The 16600-nt window shown below is 40.5% G+C and overlaps 1 protein-coding gene across 1 annotated transcript in view; it reads left to right on the forward strand.

Annotated features, from left to right (window-relative positions):
• The window catches only part of LOC137501180 (putative serine protease F56F10.1), a 519998-nt gene that overhangs the window by 408660 nt on the left and 94738 nt on the right, over positions 1 to 16600 (forward strand). The gene's annotated exons all lie outside the window — the stretch shown is intronic.

A 16600-nucleotide genomic window follows, 5' to 3' on the forward strand; every position in this document is an offset into this window, starting at 1 on the left:
GGATAACTGGAATCATATTTGGCTTAACCACACTAGGGTTACAGAAATCGTAATTCGGAAATCTTACCCCAGTTGGCTTTGCAATATATCACAATAGTGATCTCCAGGTTCTTACAGTAGGTACGTTGCGATACGTCGAGAAACTTTCCTCCGCACCAACGGATGTTAACGGTCCATTCTTGAATCAAGTGAGATCACATAACAATGTTCTCCTTTCAATATTTCACTAAACGACCCAAAGCATAACATAATTTGGTATGGAAAATTCTAAATTCCCATGGAGGGAATTAGATATTTTTCACCAATAGAGCATGTCAAAAATGTCAAAAACATATCAGATGTAAGGCTTTTCAGGCGTTTGCTCTATTAACCATCGTTTCGTCTTAGGTCTGACACTAGACTCATCAGAGTGGGATGTGTCAGAACCTACCCACTGACGCTGGGGTGTATGCAGGTGAACTTACCAGAAGCCCTTATAAGAGGCACAGTCTGATAACTGCACACGGAAGATATATCTCCATAATGGAATTATTGCCCGCCTAGCAATTCCGAATGGAAAATTCTAAATTCCCACCCCAGCGTCAGTGGGTAGGGTCTGACACATCACACTCTGATGAGTCTAGTGTCAGACTTAAGACGAAACGCTGGTTAATAGAGCAAACGCCTGAAAAGCCTTACATCTGATATGTTTTTGACATTTTTGACATGCTCTATTGGTGAAAAATATCTAATTCCCTCCATGGGAATTTATAATTTTCCATTCGGAATTGCTAGGTGGGCAATAATTCCATTGTGGAGATATATCTCCCGTATGCAGTTATCATATTGTGCCTCTTATAAGGGCTTCTGATAAGTTCACCTGCATACACCCCAGAGTCAGTGGGTAGGATCTGACACAAACCAAACCAAACCAAACCAAGGTAGATTGTTGGATGCGCTAGCGAGTTGTTGACTGTTCCAAGAGCTCTGTGTTATCTCAGTGATAAAATAGTTAATAATTGTAGAAATTAACCAAATTTTGTGTGTGTGTGATACATTTAGCTCCACAAATAATCGTGTTTAGTGTTTGTTTGTAGTAATCTGCGATTAGTGGCATTTATTCAGAGTTTTCACACTGAGCAGCTCCGTAGGCGTTTGTTAGATTACAACCGGTAATTTAGGTCTGCGTGAAAGAAGAAATATATCTTTCTTTTTAATAGTATTATTAAAATATCAGTAGGTTTGTTGATAAAAATACGGTACTTACAAAGACCGGGTATTAAAAAGAGTAGTAACTTCGGCAGCGGTTATATCTATTAGTGCAGGCATTTGACAGGGTATTTCAAATAGCAGTTCAACGGTCTCACCTATCACAAAGGTAATAACTTCTTTTAATAACGCGATACTGTTGTAAATTTTGTTTAAAGAAAGGATTTCAACAGAATAGACAGTATTTCACTGGCAAAATAGTTAACAGTCGTAATTGTTATTGATTATTGTCGCTCTTCTTATTCAAATATTGGCATTGTTGGCTACAGTCTGTGAACAAAGGGTGTAGTGTATCAAGGAAATAAAAATCAGCTGATTCTTGTATTCCGATCATTTGCAGTTCTGAATAGGCAGTTAAAGTATCCGTAATTTATATTTCACACCCTCGACATTTCAGTATTTATGAGCGGTTAGCTAATAATCAAGTTCCTACATTCCAATAACTGCAATTCAAGTCCCTGGCGTAGTTTAGACAGAAATACTTTTGAGAAATTATTGTAAACTACCTCATATTTTCCAAAAATTTTAGGACACTTTTATTCTCCGTCCCGCGGAGTAGGAAAATATTAGTAATCCACTATCTGTAACGATCACATAACCGCATTTCAGTTGAGAATTGTAGTGTAGATACAGTATATTAGATAGTATCTTGCCTGTTAAATTCGTGCGTATTTTTGTGCAAACGGCAAGTTTCATTTCTATTACAGCATAGTAGGACAAAGTAATACTAATATTAATCTGTGTACGTGTTTAACTTTGTTGGTAATCTTTGAGTACCGTACCTACCGGTAGTTCTTGCGAATATCTAAATTTAGGCCTAATTGGAATTTTAACTTCTATTTGTGCTTAGTAAGAAGCTAGGATACGTCCGAACGTAGTTTTAACATTATTGTAGTGTAGTATAGTAACTTATTAGAAATTAGAGTGCCTATTCTATAATTTCGAGTAGTTTTGCGAATTTCGAACTTTAATGGTAATTTTCTTTTTTGTTTTCGCTTGGTAATAACCTGTTGTAATTAGAATACGTCTGAACGTAGTTTAAAATTATTGTAGTGTATTAAGTTATAGCATCCTATTAGAAAGTACTGTTAGTGTGTTTATTCTATTACTGTGAAATATTTGTATAGTATAGTACCGTTTCTGCGGTATCTGTAGTAACTCTCTTACTAAAAATTCTGTTGTTGTAATTAGGGTAGACTTAACTGCAGTTAAGAATTGTGTAATTCTTGTGTATTATTCTCTGTTTCCAGTAATTAACAGCAATTTTCATCGTGTTAGCGTGTAGTATTGTAGTGTAGTAGTAGCTTATATTAAATAATTTACCGTCGTGTGTTCTTTGTGAACTAACCTAGACAATATTTCTTTCCTTTCATTTTTATTTTGCACAGAATAAGTTATCTTATTTTTCCTTTTCTTATCATTATTTAGTAAAAAATGCCTAAGCAGTGCGAGTGTAGGAACTGTGGGTGTGGCCAGGCATTAAGGAGTATGAGGGAAGAGTTGGAGAGCTTGAGGGAGATAATTAAGATACTCTCAGAGGACAGGAAGGAAAGTAGGCCTCCAAACAATGTACAGGATACAGTATGTGTAATAGAGGGATTGGAAGGAAAAGGGGGAATTGTGGAAGACGGTGGTCTAATGTTTTAAGGGGAAGGAGATTGCAGACTAAGAGCTCCATTCAGGATCAAAATTCAGGACAGGTGTCGGTGAGAAATCGGTACGAGTCACTGCAGGTAGAACAACCGAGGGAAGATGAGGAGCAGGGAACTGTTGCCGAGAAGTTTGGAATTAGGAGAAAGGGAAGAGGTAGGAAAGGGAAATGTGGAGTAGTGGATAGGAAAAGACAGGTGGAACAGGGTCATGGGATGGAGAAAAGGGAGGAGGAAGTAGCTTCTGCAGCTGTCAGGAAAGATAGGACTGACCAGGAGGGGAGGGGATCAAATGAGGTGGGTAGGGTTGAGGTCTTGGGGGATTCTATCGTTAGACATGTCGGGGAAGTGTGTGGAGGAAAGGTTACCAGGGTAGAGTGTTATCCAGGAATTAGGTTAAGGCAGATGTTGAAGAAAGTAGAAGAGAAGGAGGAGGGAAAGGAGAAGGTGGTAGTGTTTCACGTTGGTACTAACAACGTAAGACAAGCAGGTATAAGTACTAACATAGTTGGGGATGTGTGGGATCTGGTAGATGCAGCACGGATGAAGTTTAAGGAAGCGGAGATTGTTATCAGTGGAATACTGTGTAGGAGGGATACTGACTGGAAGGTGATTGGGTATGTGGGAAACAGGGAGTGAAATTTCTAGATCCTAATGGGTGGGTAGGAGATAGGGATCTGCGCTCAGATGGCCTTCACTTAAACCGCAGTGGTACATATAAGTTAGGAAATTTGTTTAGAAGGGTTACAGGGAGGTACATTCAGTGAAACAGGGTGCGCTAGGCAGCGGTGTTAAGGGAACAGGGAAATGGAAATCAAGTAGGGATGGCATAAAACTGTTAGTGCTCAACTGTAGAAGTATAGTAAAGAAAGGAATAGAATTGAGTAATTTAACAGATATATACTTACCAGATATTGTAATAGGAGTTGAATCATGGCTGAGAAATGATATAATGGATGCAGAAATTTTCTCACGGAACTGGAGGGGGTATCGTAGAGATAGGATAGGAAAGGTAGGAGAGGAGTATTCATTCTCGTGAATGAAGAATTTGTAAGCTACGAAAAAGTTAAAGATTACAAGCACGAAATTCTAGGGGTAAGGCTAATTTCTAAAGATAATAGGCAACTAGATGTCTTTGGAGTGTACAGACCAGGAAAGGGTAGTGCAGATGCTGATTCAGAATTATTTGATAATATAATCAGCTATGTGGGAAACGATAAGGAAAGGAACGTGATCGTAGCGGGTGATCTCAATTTACCAAATGTCAATTGGGAAGGTAATGAGAATGACAGGAAGCATGACCAACAAATGGCAAATAAGTTAATATGGGAAGTGCACCTGATTCAGAAAGTGATGGAACCAACTAGAGGGAAGAATATTTTGGATGTGGTGCTGGTAAAACCAGATGAGCTCTATAGAGAAACCGAAGTAATAGATGGTATTAGTGATCATGAAGCTGTTTTTGTGGTAATTAAAAATAAATGTGAAAGAAAGGAAGGTCTTAAAAGTAGGACTGTTAGGCAGTACCATATGGCTGATAAAACAGGCATGAGGGAGTTTTTAATAAGCAACTATGATCGGTGGAAAACGGTAAATAAAAATGTAAACAGACTCTGGGATAGGTTTAAGGCAATTGTTGAGGAATGTGAAAATAGGTTTGTACCTTTAAAGGTGGTAAGGAATGGTACCCACCTTATAATAGAGAAATAAAGAGACTAAGAAGGAGGTGCAGACTGGAAAGGAATAGAGTTAGAAATGGCTGTGGAAGTAAGGAGAAATTGAAGGAATTTACTAGGAAATTGAACCTAGCAAAGAAGTCAGCTAAGGATAACATGATGGCAGGCATAATTGGTGGCCACACAAATTTTAGTGAAAAATGGAAAAGTATGTATAGGTACTTTAAGGCAGAAACAGGTTCCAAGAAGGACATTCCAGGAATAATTAATGAACAAGGGGAGTGTGTATGCGAGGATCTTCAAAGGCCAGAAGTATTCAGTCAGCAGTATGTAAAGATTGTTCGTTACAAGGATAATGTCCAGATAGAGGAGGTGACTAATAATAAAGAAGTATTAAAATTTACCTATGACAGCAATGACATTTACAGTAAGATACAAAAGTTGAAAAACTAGAAAAGCAGCTGGAATTGATAAGGTTTTGGGGGGTATACTAAAGACAATGGGTTGGGATATAGGACCATATCTGAAGTATTTGTTTGATTTTTGTTTGCATGACGGAACTTTACGAAATGAATGGAGATTTGCTACAGTAGCCCCTCTATATAAAGGAAAGGGTGATAGGCATAAAGCTGAAAATTACAGGCCAGTCAGTTTGACATGCATTGTATGTAAGCTTTGGGAAAGCATTCTTTCTGATTATACAAGACATGTTTGCAAAATTAATAAATGGTTTGACAGAAGGCAGTTTGGGTTTAGGAAAGATTATTCGACTGAAGCCCAACTTTTTTTTTTGCTAGGGGCTTTAGGTCGCACCGACACAGATAGGTCTTATGGCGACGATGGGATAGGCAAGGCCTAGGAGTTGGAAGGAAGCGGCCGTGGCCTTAATTAAGGTACAGCCCAGCATTTGCCTGGTGTGAAAATGGGAAACCACGGAAAACCATCTTCAAGGCTGCCGATAGTGGGATTCGAATCTACTATCTCCTGGATGCAAGCTCACAGCCGCGCACCTCTAAGCGCACGGCCAACTCGCCCGGTGAAGCCCAACTTGTAGGATTCCAGCAAGATATAGCAGATATCCTGGATTCAGGAGGTCAATTGGACTGTATTGCGATTGACTTATCTAAGGCATTTGATAGGGTAGATCATGGGAGACTACTGGCAAAAATGAGTGCAATTGGACTTGACAAAAGAGTGACTGAATGGGTGGCTCTGTTTCTAGAAAATAGAATTCAGAGAATTAGAGTAGGTGAAGCTTTATCTGTCCCTGTAAAAATTAAGAGGGGAATTCCTCAAGTCAGTATTATTGGACCTTTATGTTTTCTTATATATATCAATGATATGTGTAAAGAAGTGGAATCAGAGATAAGGCTGTTTGCAGATGATGTTATTCTGTACAGAGTAATAAATAGGTTACAAGATTGTGAGCAACTGCAAAATGACCTTGATAATATTGTGAGATGGACAGTAGGCAATGGGATGATGATAAACGGGGATAAAAGTCAGATTGTGAGTTTCACAAATAGGAAAAGTCCTCTCAGTTTTAATTACTGCGTTGATGGGGTGAAAGTTCCCTTTGGGGATCATTGTAAATACCTAGGTATAAATATAAGGAAAGATCTTCATTGGGGTAATCACATAAATATGATTGTAAATAAAGGGTACAGATCTCTGCACATGGTTATGAGAGTATTTAGGGGTTGTAGTAAGGATGTAAAGGAGAGAGCATATTTGTCTGTGGTGAGACCTCAGCTTGAGTATGGTTCCAGTGTATGGGACCCTCACCAGGATTACTTGATTCAGGAACTGGAAAAAATCCAAAGAAAAGCAGCTCGATTTGTTTGGAGAAAGGAGACGAGCTGCTCGACTAAGTGGTATGTTCCGAGCTGTCAGTGGAGAGATGGCGTGGGAGGACATCAGTAGACGAATAAGTTTGGATGGTGTCTTTAAAGGTAGGAAAGATCACAATATGAAGATAAAGTTGGAATTCAAGAGGACAAATTGGGGAAAATGTTCGTTTATAGGAAGGGGAGTTAGGGATTGGAATAACTTACCAAGGGAGATGTTCAATAAATTTCCAATTTCTTTGCAATCATTTAAGAAAAGGCTAGGAAAACAATAGATAGGGAATCTGCCACATGGGCGACTGCCCTAAATGCAGATCAGTAGTGATTGATTGATTGATTGATTGATTGATTGAACCAAACCAAACCAAACCAAACCAAACCAAACCAAACCAAACCAAACCAAACCAAACCTAACGTAACCTAACCTTCGAAACCTTACACATACAGCCTATTGAGGACCTTGTCCACCAATACGACTGCCACCAAGCCAGATGTTTGCAGATATTGAAGTGCGCATAGTCAGCGTGAACATATCCTCAGCCACATTGCTAAGATTTCTTGACCAGGTCTGCTGCCTCAATTGTTCTTCAACTGGCCTCACGGGGTTGAGTGAGCCCCTTGCTATGCCTCAGCAGCGGTTTTTTTTTATATGGGGTAAGGGATATCTTACCATGCCTCTGTCCAGGATTAAAATCATTAAAGGAACCGGGACTCGAACCCGAGGACTTCGGGTAAGAAAAAGACACACAATAGAATAAAAACAAACGAAAATACATTCTATTCCCTCATAAAAATAATAGTATGGCATTACTGCCAAGGATAATAGTTCAGACTATACTTGAGAGAGAGAGAGAGAGAGAGAGAGAGAGAGAGAGAGAGAGAGATAGAGATATGATAGGTACGAGAGCCATTTCTTGTAATTTTCTGTAATGGCCCATCTGTTAAGCTTGTAATACCTTCTATAACTTCTCACGTCAAGATTTAGGGCTCTGACTTGCTCGAGCTTTACAGACTTAAGAGTATAGGTTTGAGATTATTTGAGAAAAAATCTAATATACGGAGGAAGTTTTTTTTATGTACCATACGCGAGTTAGATCGCAATATCACTGAAAATAAGTGTTGTAATGGACATTGTAAAATGACAGTAAGAATATTGTTCGTAAATCTTCGCTACTTTTTATTGTAGTTACGAGGAAGGGACACTGGATTGTCTTCAGTGGTTGAATACGTTGGGTAATTGATCAGACGAACGTTGATTTACGTGCGTTTTGCCAAGTCTGACGTCATATAGATTTGTACTGTATCTTACACTTTATTGCAAATCATTATGAAAAAGAATCGTTCAAGAAGATTAAATCCCAAGTAACAGTGAACGATGTGTTTATGACCAATTCTACACATTACTGTATATCCTCGTCTTAGAGAAGAGAGGGATGACTTCTTTAATTAGTTCCGTTTGTCTTGGATGAACTTCTGTCTCATGTAAAGAACTATGAAATTTTTTTTACGCATTACACATTTATTTGAGATAGAAGATATGGATTGCACCAGAGGAAATGCTAGCAATTACATTACGGTAAATATCATTATATTGTGTTTTATAATCTATATATTAATCGAGTTTACTAAAAGCAGCTTTGGCAAATCCGTGCGTTCGTTCTACTGGACAGATTTGCTTAATTTTTGTTTTATTATTTTCGTAAATACCTGCCGGTGAATCGTGAGATATTGATAGGTCTCTAAGTTCAGCCAACTTTGAGTAATCATAAAATCAAATTATTAAATGATTACTCCAATAATTGCAGGCGAAGGCTCATCCTAACCCGCAATATATTCTGTACTTATCAGGTTGCTAAGCGACTAACACTTTCATTAATATTCTGATATTTATGTGATTTTCATCTTAACTAATGCCATTGCATGCAGCCATGTTAGGTTATTACCTGTTAAGCCAGAGGGTATACACTTCCTCTGATGACGGAAGAATACTATTCCCTGCTAGATACTCTTTTATTCCCTAACCTTTCCCAGCTTCCAAATATATTCAACAGATGGCAGAGCGTTCCTAATAACTTTCATGTTGCTGAGAGAAAAAAGTCTATATACGAACAGACCCCATCATGACATACGCCTTAGACACTATATGGGAACATCTATGGAAGGAGAACCTAGCTATACTACAAAGAGTGAAGGCCATGTATCTTAAAAAGTTGTCTACCTGGCAAAAATCGCTCTTTTGAGACTAACCTCCTGTATGAGCTCACAAGACAACCTTTCTATACAGAAGAACTGCAATTATAAATACAAAAGGACCCAAAAACTCCTGTAAATGATAACGAAATAAAATAAAGTTAGTCGTTAGCGAAAAGACCAAACCCCCTCCTATCTTCTTCTTCACATCCTCTACCCACCCCGTTCCTCCATCACACCTCCCCAACCCGCCCACATCCCTTTGCCAGAAAGAGGGCGTTACCCTCGAGGTGGCCCGCCCCACCCCTTCAGGGGGGAATGAAAGCATTTGATGATGATGATGAAAAATACCATTGCCTTCTACGATACAATACCAAGCTTTATATCAAGAACTACAGGATAAAAATATCGAATATATGGATAGATTTTTACCAATCATACGACATGATGACCTCAAAATTGATTAAGTCTGACTACGAACTGCGGCATACCATAACGCGCTTCTCATTAAATGTTCATACAACCATTGAAATGGGCAGGCAAAACAATATGAACGACAGGCATATCAAGACGATTTATCTGACTTGTTTATAACTTGGGCTCGGATGTTTATGTAGTAATAGGTTAGAATGTAAACTTACTGAAGCGAATAACAAGTAGAGTCTACCCGCACGACGGTAATGCTATGAGGTTTGCATAAACATTAGGTTTTCTGCCCATTAGAACCCCTAGAATTTATGTTACTCCCTCTACACTACGTTACAGCGGGCTAGTCGACATTTCCTGCTAAATATTGTTACTACATAACTTTGTTAGTAGGAAATGTCGACTAACCCGCTCTAACGTAATGTAGTGGGTGTAACATAAATTCTAGGGGGTTCTAATGGGCCGAACACCTAATGTTTATGCAAACCTCATAGCATAACCATCGGGTTCACTAGTCCTGGGTTAACATTTATTTAAAAGCATGTTATTATGTTCATTCTTATTAAATTAATAACTCGAATTAACACAGGTGGAAAATATTAGATATGGTTTGTTCCTTAATGTACCTTCTAGTCTTATAAAGTAAATACATATTACATTTTGGCTGTACAATTAAAACTTCGATAACCATGATCGGAACGAGGGCTTCTGCACACGTGATCACCGATGCAAGTTAAACCATAGGTTTTTGGCAGCGATTCTCAATCGGGATTTCCTCGGAATGCAAAGGCTCCACAAAAATGCATGAACTAATTTAAAGATAGTCGTAGTTCAAATGTAGCTTTTGTGTAGTAGCCGCTGCACAAGAACTTTGCTTTTGATTTGACATGCAGTCTTGCTGCCATCTGGTGCCATGGAAAGAGTTTTGTCTGTACATTGCTCAGTATTAAAATAGAATGGCTTTCTTTCCATGGCATTTATAATGTCCATTACAACCCTTATTTTCAGTGATATTGCGATCTAACTCGCTTATGGAACATAAAAAGAACTTCCTCCGTATATTAGATTTTTTCTCAAATAGTCTCAAACCTATACGGTACTCTTAAATCTGTAAAGTTCAAGAAAGCCTGAGCCCTAAATCTTGACGTGAGGGGAAATGTACTTCTTACTTTTCCGTCATTTCTGTATGTCTGTATGTATATACGGGCATCACGATAAAATGGCTGAAGAGAAATTAATGAAAATCGGTACGTAAAGTCGGGGAATAAGGCAATACAATCTAGGCCATAAATAATTTTATTAGCACAGAGTGAAATGGAAGTTTAGGAGAAGGTCTAAAATTCAATTCTCAAAGATCAGTATTATTCGCGGTCATATTGATAAATCGTACATAACTAAAGTTATATGGAATTAAATTTCGGATCATTTATGTCTTATGCATTTTACCGTGCTGGCTATAATAACAGAGATATCCATAAATTCCGATTTTTTTGTTTTCTAAGTCCATATCAATGCCGAGACACGAGAAAATGGGTGAACATAATTTAATGAAAATCGGTATGTGAAGTTGGGGAATAAAACACTGTAATCTAGGCTATAAATAACTTTATTTACGCTGGATGAAATGGTAGTTCACGGCAGGCGCACCGACTTCAGGTAATAATTGGTGTGGCCGGTGGAGTGGGGGGGGGGGGCATGATTAACATGAACATAGGCATGTAAAATGAGAAACAACTATCAGTGCAAACTTTCCTATATAATATAAATATTCACAAACAAACAGAAAAACAGAACTTGATTAATAAATAAATATTTTAAAGGAATGTTTTATGTACGAAGCTATCAAAAATAACCACAAGTATAAAAAAATAGAACTGATACTTTCCGAATCCTAGGCCTCTTTTGCCATCCTTGTGTCGCCTAGAACCTTCAATATGTTGGTACATCAAACCGCTAGCAAGAAAATAAAAATAAAAATTAAAAACAATAGTACACCTCTGTGGTGTAGTGGTTAGCGTGATTAGCTCCCATCCCCGGAGGCCCTGGTTCGATTCCCGGCTCTGCCACGAAATTTGAAAAGTGGTACGAGGGCTGGAACGGGGTCCACTGAGCCTCGGGAGGTCAACTGAGTAGAGGTGGGTTCGATTCTCACCTTAGCCATCCTGGAAGTGGTTTTCCGTGGTTTTCCACTTCTCCTCCAGACAAATGCCGGGATGGTATCTAACTTCAGGTTACGGCCGCTTCCTTCGCTCTTCCTTGTCTATCCCTTCCAATCTTCCTATTCTCCATCAAGGCTCCTGTTCAGCTTAGCAGGCGAGGCTGCCTGAGCGAGGTACTGGTCATCCTCCCCAGTTGTATCCCCCGACCCAATGTCTCACGCTCCAGGACACTGCGCCGTAGAGGTGGGATCTCTCGCTAAGTTAGAGGGAAAAACCAACCCTGGAGGGTAAGCAGATTAAGAAAGAAAGAAAGAGAGAAAGAAAGATAAAGAATAACAAAAATAATTGCTACTTGCGGTATGAATCCTTTCTATATTTTGAGCTGGCACTTGAAACAGTACGAGGCTTTGCTGCTTTAATTTCATTAAGTTTTGTACCTGTTTTATGCGAAACCTGTCGCTAGCGCGTGTCATGTGGTACACCTTTGCTACTTGTGATACTCTGGACAGAAAGAAATATGTTCTTGGTAACCAGCTTATATTATACATACCTTCCTTGTCAGGGCATCAAATGAAACTCGCGATTCTAGTTTCTGGAATTACAGACCTCACGTAGTGCTCCCGTCAGAATAACTGACAGATGGAAAGGCCACTTCCGCAGAAATTGTCTAGTTGTTTTTCCCTCTTCTAACCCAGTGACTTCGAGCTCAGTGGTTTGTCGTGGCCAGACAGTTCATTATTCCATGTACTGTATATTCCTTTTCTTCTTCAGCGAAACCCATTTTCATTTCTCCGTAATTGTTTGCTAGAAACGTTTAGCTTGCTTTTGTCAGAGAATTCTTCTAACGACCTGTTGTAACCTCTGACGACAGCAATATGTTAAACATATTTGTTTTGAAGTACAGTACCGGTCACAAGTCCGGCTCCATGGCTAAATGGTTAGCGTGCTGGCTTTCGGTTACAGGCGTCCCGGATTCGATTCCCGACAACGTCGGGAATTTTAACCATCATTGGTTGATTTTGCTGGCATGGGGGCTTGGTGTATGTGTCGTCTGCATCATCATTTCATCTCCATCTCGACGAGCAGGTCGCCTACGGGCGTCAAAGACCTGCACCTGGCGAGCCGAACATGTCCTCAGACACTCCCGGCACTTAACGCCATACGTCAATTCATTTTACCGGTCAAAAGTTATGACCACATAAAGAAATCATGTAATGTCATCTAGAACCTAAAATGGTGCCACTAGTCCTGTGTATAGTCCTACATATAATAGGCTACATGTCGCCTCATATCATTGATTAGGCCAAGTCATGAATTTTTAACTATTGGAATGTCACAACAAAAATATTTTTTTTTTTGAAATATGATGTAGTGTATACTCTAATTGCTTGCAAGTATTATCTCCAATATTTTTTTTGTAGACTTGTAATTGGTTGGGGTAATTTTAGTACAAATATAAACATATAAACATTTCAGGGTGAGCTATCGGCGTCAGAAATCTGTTCTTGGACGCCAACCCCCTGTGGGTGGGGGCGGTAGAATAACACCCACGGTATCTCCTGCCTGTCGTAAGAGGCGACTGAAAGGAGCCTCGGGGGCTCTAAACTTTGGAGCGTGGGTTGGCGACCACGGGGCCCTCAGCTGAGTCCTGGCATTGCTTCCACTTACTTGTGCCAGACTCCTCACTTTCATCTATCCTATCCGACCTCTCTTGGTCAACTCTTGTTCTTTTCCGACCCCGACGCTATTAGGTTTGCGAGGGCTAGGGAGTCTTTCATTTTCACGCCCTTCGTCGCCCTTGTCTTCCTTTGGCCGATATCTTCATTTTTCGAAGTGTCGGACCCCTTCCATTTTTCCCTCTGATTAGTGTTATATAGAGGATGGTTACCAAGTTGTACTTCCTCTTAAAACAATAATCACCATCACCACAACCATCTTGGACGCCATCTGTAGAGTGCAAGTGAAACTATCAGGGCAGATAAGTCCGATGCCGATAGCTCGCCAAACAGGACTAAAACAAGGAAAAATCGACCATCTTGGCACTGCTTTGAAAAAATAAACACGCAAAAATGACGGTGTCCACCTCTATGGTGTAGTGATTAGTGTGATTAGCTGCCACCCCCGGAGACCCGTGTTCGATTCCCGGCTCTGCCACGACATTTGAAAAGTGGTACGAGGGCTGGAACGGGGTCCACTCAGCCTCTGGAGGTCAACTGAGTAGAGGGGGAGTTCGATTCCCACCTCAGCTATCCTGGAAGTGTTTTTCCGTGGTTTCCCACTTCTCTTCCAGGCAAATGCCGGGATGGTACCTAACTTAAGGCCACGGTCGCTTCCTTCCCTCTTCCTTCTCTATCCTGTCCAATCATCCCATCCCCCTGCAAGGCCCCTGTTCAGCATAGCAGGTGAGGCCACCTGGGCGAGGTACTGCTCATCCTCCCCAGTTGTATCCCCCGACGCAAAGTCTGAAGCTCCAGGACACTGCCGTTGAGGCGGTAGAGGTGGGATCCCTCGCTGAGTCGGAGGGAAAAACCGACTCTAGAGGGTAAACAGACGAACAAGAAGAAGAAGAAGAAGAAGAAGAAGAATGACGATGCCGAATTTATCTAAATGTTTATATTTACACTAAAATGAGCCTGACCTATTGCTAAGTCTGCAAAAAATTCTTGCTGGTAATACTTGCAACCAGTGAGAGTATACAATACATAATACTGTACTTCTGATTTTTTTACGTTCTTTGGTATGACCTTCCAACAGTTAACAATATAACTTCTACAATACTTGGTCTAACTCAATGAAATCAGGTGACATATTCTATTAGGTGTAAGCGCCCAGAAAACAAATTACAGAGTCTAGTGGCCATTTTAGGTTCTAGATGGCATTTCATGATTTTTTATGAGATCCTACACTTTTGGGGGCTGGCTGGCCGAGGTGGTAAAGGCGTGCTCGGTTCGCCCGAAAGGACGTGGGTTTGAATCCCTGTCAGGAAGTCGTAAAATTTAAGAAACGAGATTTCCACTTCCGGAGGTGCATATGGCCCTGAGGTTCACTCAGCCTACACAAAAAATGAGTACCAGGTTAATTCCTAGGGGAAAAGGCGGCCGGGCGTAGAGCTAACCACTCTACCCCATCACGTGTCGCGGTTAACAATGATGGAAGCCTTTACCTTCCACTCCTCCAAGGGCCTTCATGGCCTGTACGGAGGTGTCTTTGTCTTTGTCCTAAACTTTTGACCGATGTTGTAACTTAATTTGGGATTATATTTTTTTCTTTTTGTAAAGCCTCCGTGGCTCAGACGGCAGCGCGTTGGCCACTCACCGTGGTTCAAATCCCGGTCGCTCAATGTGAGATTTGTGCTGGACAAAGCGGAGGCGGGACAGGTTTTCCTCCGGGTACTCCGGTTTTCCCTGTCATCTTTCATTCCAGCAACACTCTCCATTCTCATTTCATATCATCTATCAGTCATTAATAAATCACTTTGGGAGTGGCGACCCCATCGTACTAATAGCCTATATCTGCTTCATTCATTCCATCCCCGACCCGGTCAATGACTGGAAAACAGGTTGTAGGTTTTCATTTTAATTTTTCCTTTTTTCTTTTTGCGATTGACTTTACGTCGCACCGACACAGATAGGGCTTATGGCTACGGTAGGATATGAACGAGCTAGGAGTGCGAAGGAAGCGACCGTGGCCTTTCCTGGTGTATAAATGGGAAACCACGGAAAACCGTCTTCAGGGATACCGACAGTGGGGTTCGAATTACTATCTCCCGAATGCAAGCTGATAGCCACGTGGCCCAAACCGTGCGGCCACTTTCTTGGTACTTCTAATTGTTAATTATATCATCTCACTGGAAAATCTGCCTACCTGACTACTAGAGGAACGGAAATTGAAACTGATCAGATAGATGGAGAGAATATCTAGATAGTGAATAGTTTCATGTATCTGTGGTTCAGTGCATCTAGCGATAACAATTTGCTTTTAGAGAAAAAGTACATGGTGGCCGGTCGTTGTGAACAATGCGTGAGACGTGAGGGTACACCTTTCTAACGCACTCCATGAAAAGGCAATATTCTGATACCGAATTCAATACAGAATTTTACGTTCCACTAACTACTTTTGCCGGTTTGTGGAGACGCCGAGGTGGCGGAATTTTGTCCCGCAGGAGTTCTTTTACATGCCAGTAAATCTATCGACACGAGGGTGAAAGTATTTGAGCACCTTCAAATATCACCGGACTAAGCCAGAATCGAACCTGCCAAGTTGGAGTCGGAAGGTCAGCGCCTCGACCGTCTGAACTACTCAGCCCAGCAATAGGCTACAGAATGAATATAAGGCACTAAAATTGGAAAAATCGCGAGGACCAGAAAAGCATAGAAGAAGAATGACCAAAATTCTGGGTGATTTGGAAGTGTTACATTTTCACACCGGCATGATGATTTCAACATTTTATACAGAGGAGGTGGTCATAAATGAAAGTACACTTTGAATACATTTATCCCCGAGTGTCTCCTGGCCATGGAATACATGAATTAATTTGTACCCTTCGGGGGTTTAACTGTCAGTGGTCGGCAGTACATGGACCATGGTTAATAAAATTATTTTATTATGTTTCGGCATTAACTATGGTCCCTGTATGTGGTTTTCCTGACCTACACGGACACTCCCACCGTGTCATTCAGTATATGACTGGCTACCGGAGTATTTTGCTGGGATGGGGTAATTTGTTTCAGAAAATTTCTTCCATTGGAGACGTTCATAGGTGCGTCTTCTTCCCAAAATCCATCGTTAGTATATAGGGTGAATCAGCTAAGATGTTCTCAAAAACTCATAATTCATTGAAGATATCAAAAATATATTTTCAATGTTAATTATGTTACTAAAGGGTTCATAATTGCACTTGCTAACGTTTCCATTGTGTCGGTATCTATCGAGATAACGATACTAACTTTGTTTCTTAAAATAGAACTACTATACACTGTTTTATAAGTTTAGCGTTAGGCGTTGTGAATTCAATGGTGTAATTATTTTAAAAATCCGACAAGTAGTTTTCGAGAAAATGGAGTATCTTCTATTATGCTTCATTCGCCAGCCTTGGACCGCCCTATTCGAATGAATCACTAACCAAGCGGCCAAAGCACTAGTCACATGTGAAGCCTGAGCCTGTTGAGATACTACAGTGGCCCTTCACTTTAATCTCGCAACTTGGTATTCGCTCTAGCGACCACTCGAAGCAAGGCAGCGGAGACTGATCTTGCAGCCCTGACTCTGCATCCTCAACCTACCTCATGCTGCTTGCTGCTGTATGTCCAATAGGTGCGGGGAACGGGAGGATAGGTGATGCTGATGAGATGATGATGATGGTGCTAAAATAGGGAGAGGGTGAAATCTGGTTTCGCCACATAGCC

This window comes from Anabrus simplex, chromosome 6 (assembly GCF_040414725.1).
Source record: "Anabrus simplex isolate iqAnaSimp1 chromosome 6, ASM4041472v1, whole genome shotgun sequence".
Classification (NCBI taxonomy): Eukaryota; Metazoa; Arthropoda; class Insecta; order Orthoptera; family Tettigoniidae; genus Anabrus; species Anabrus simplex.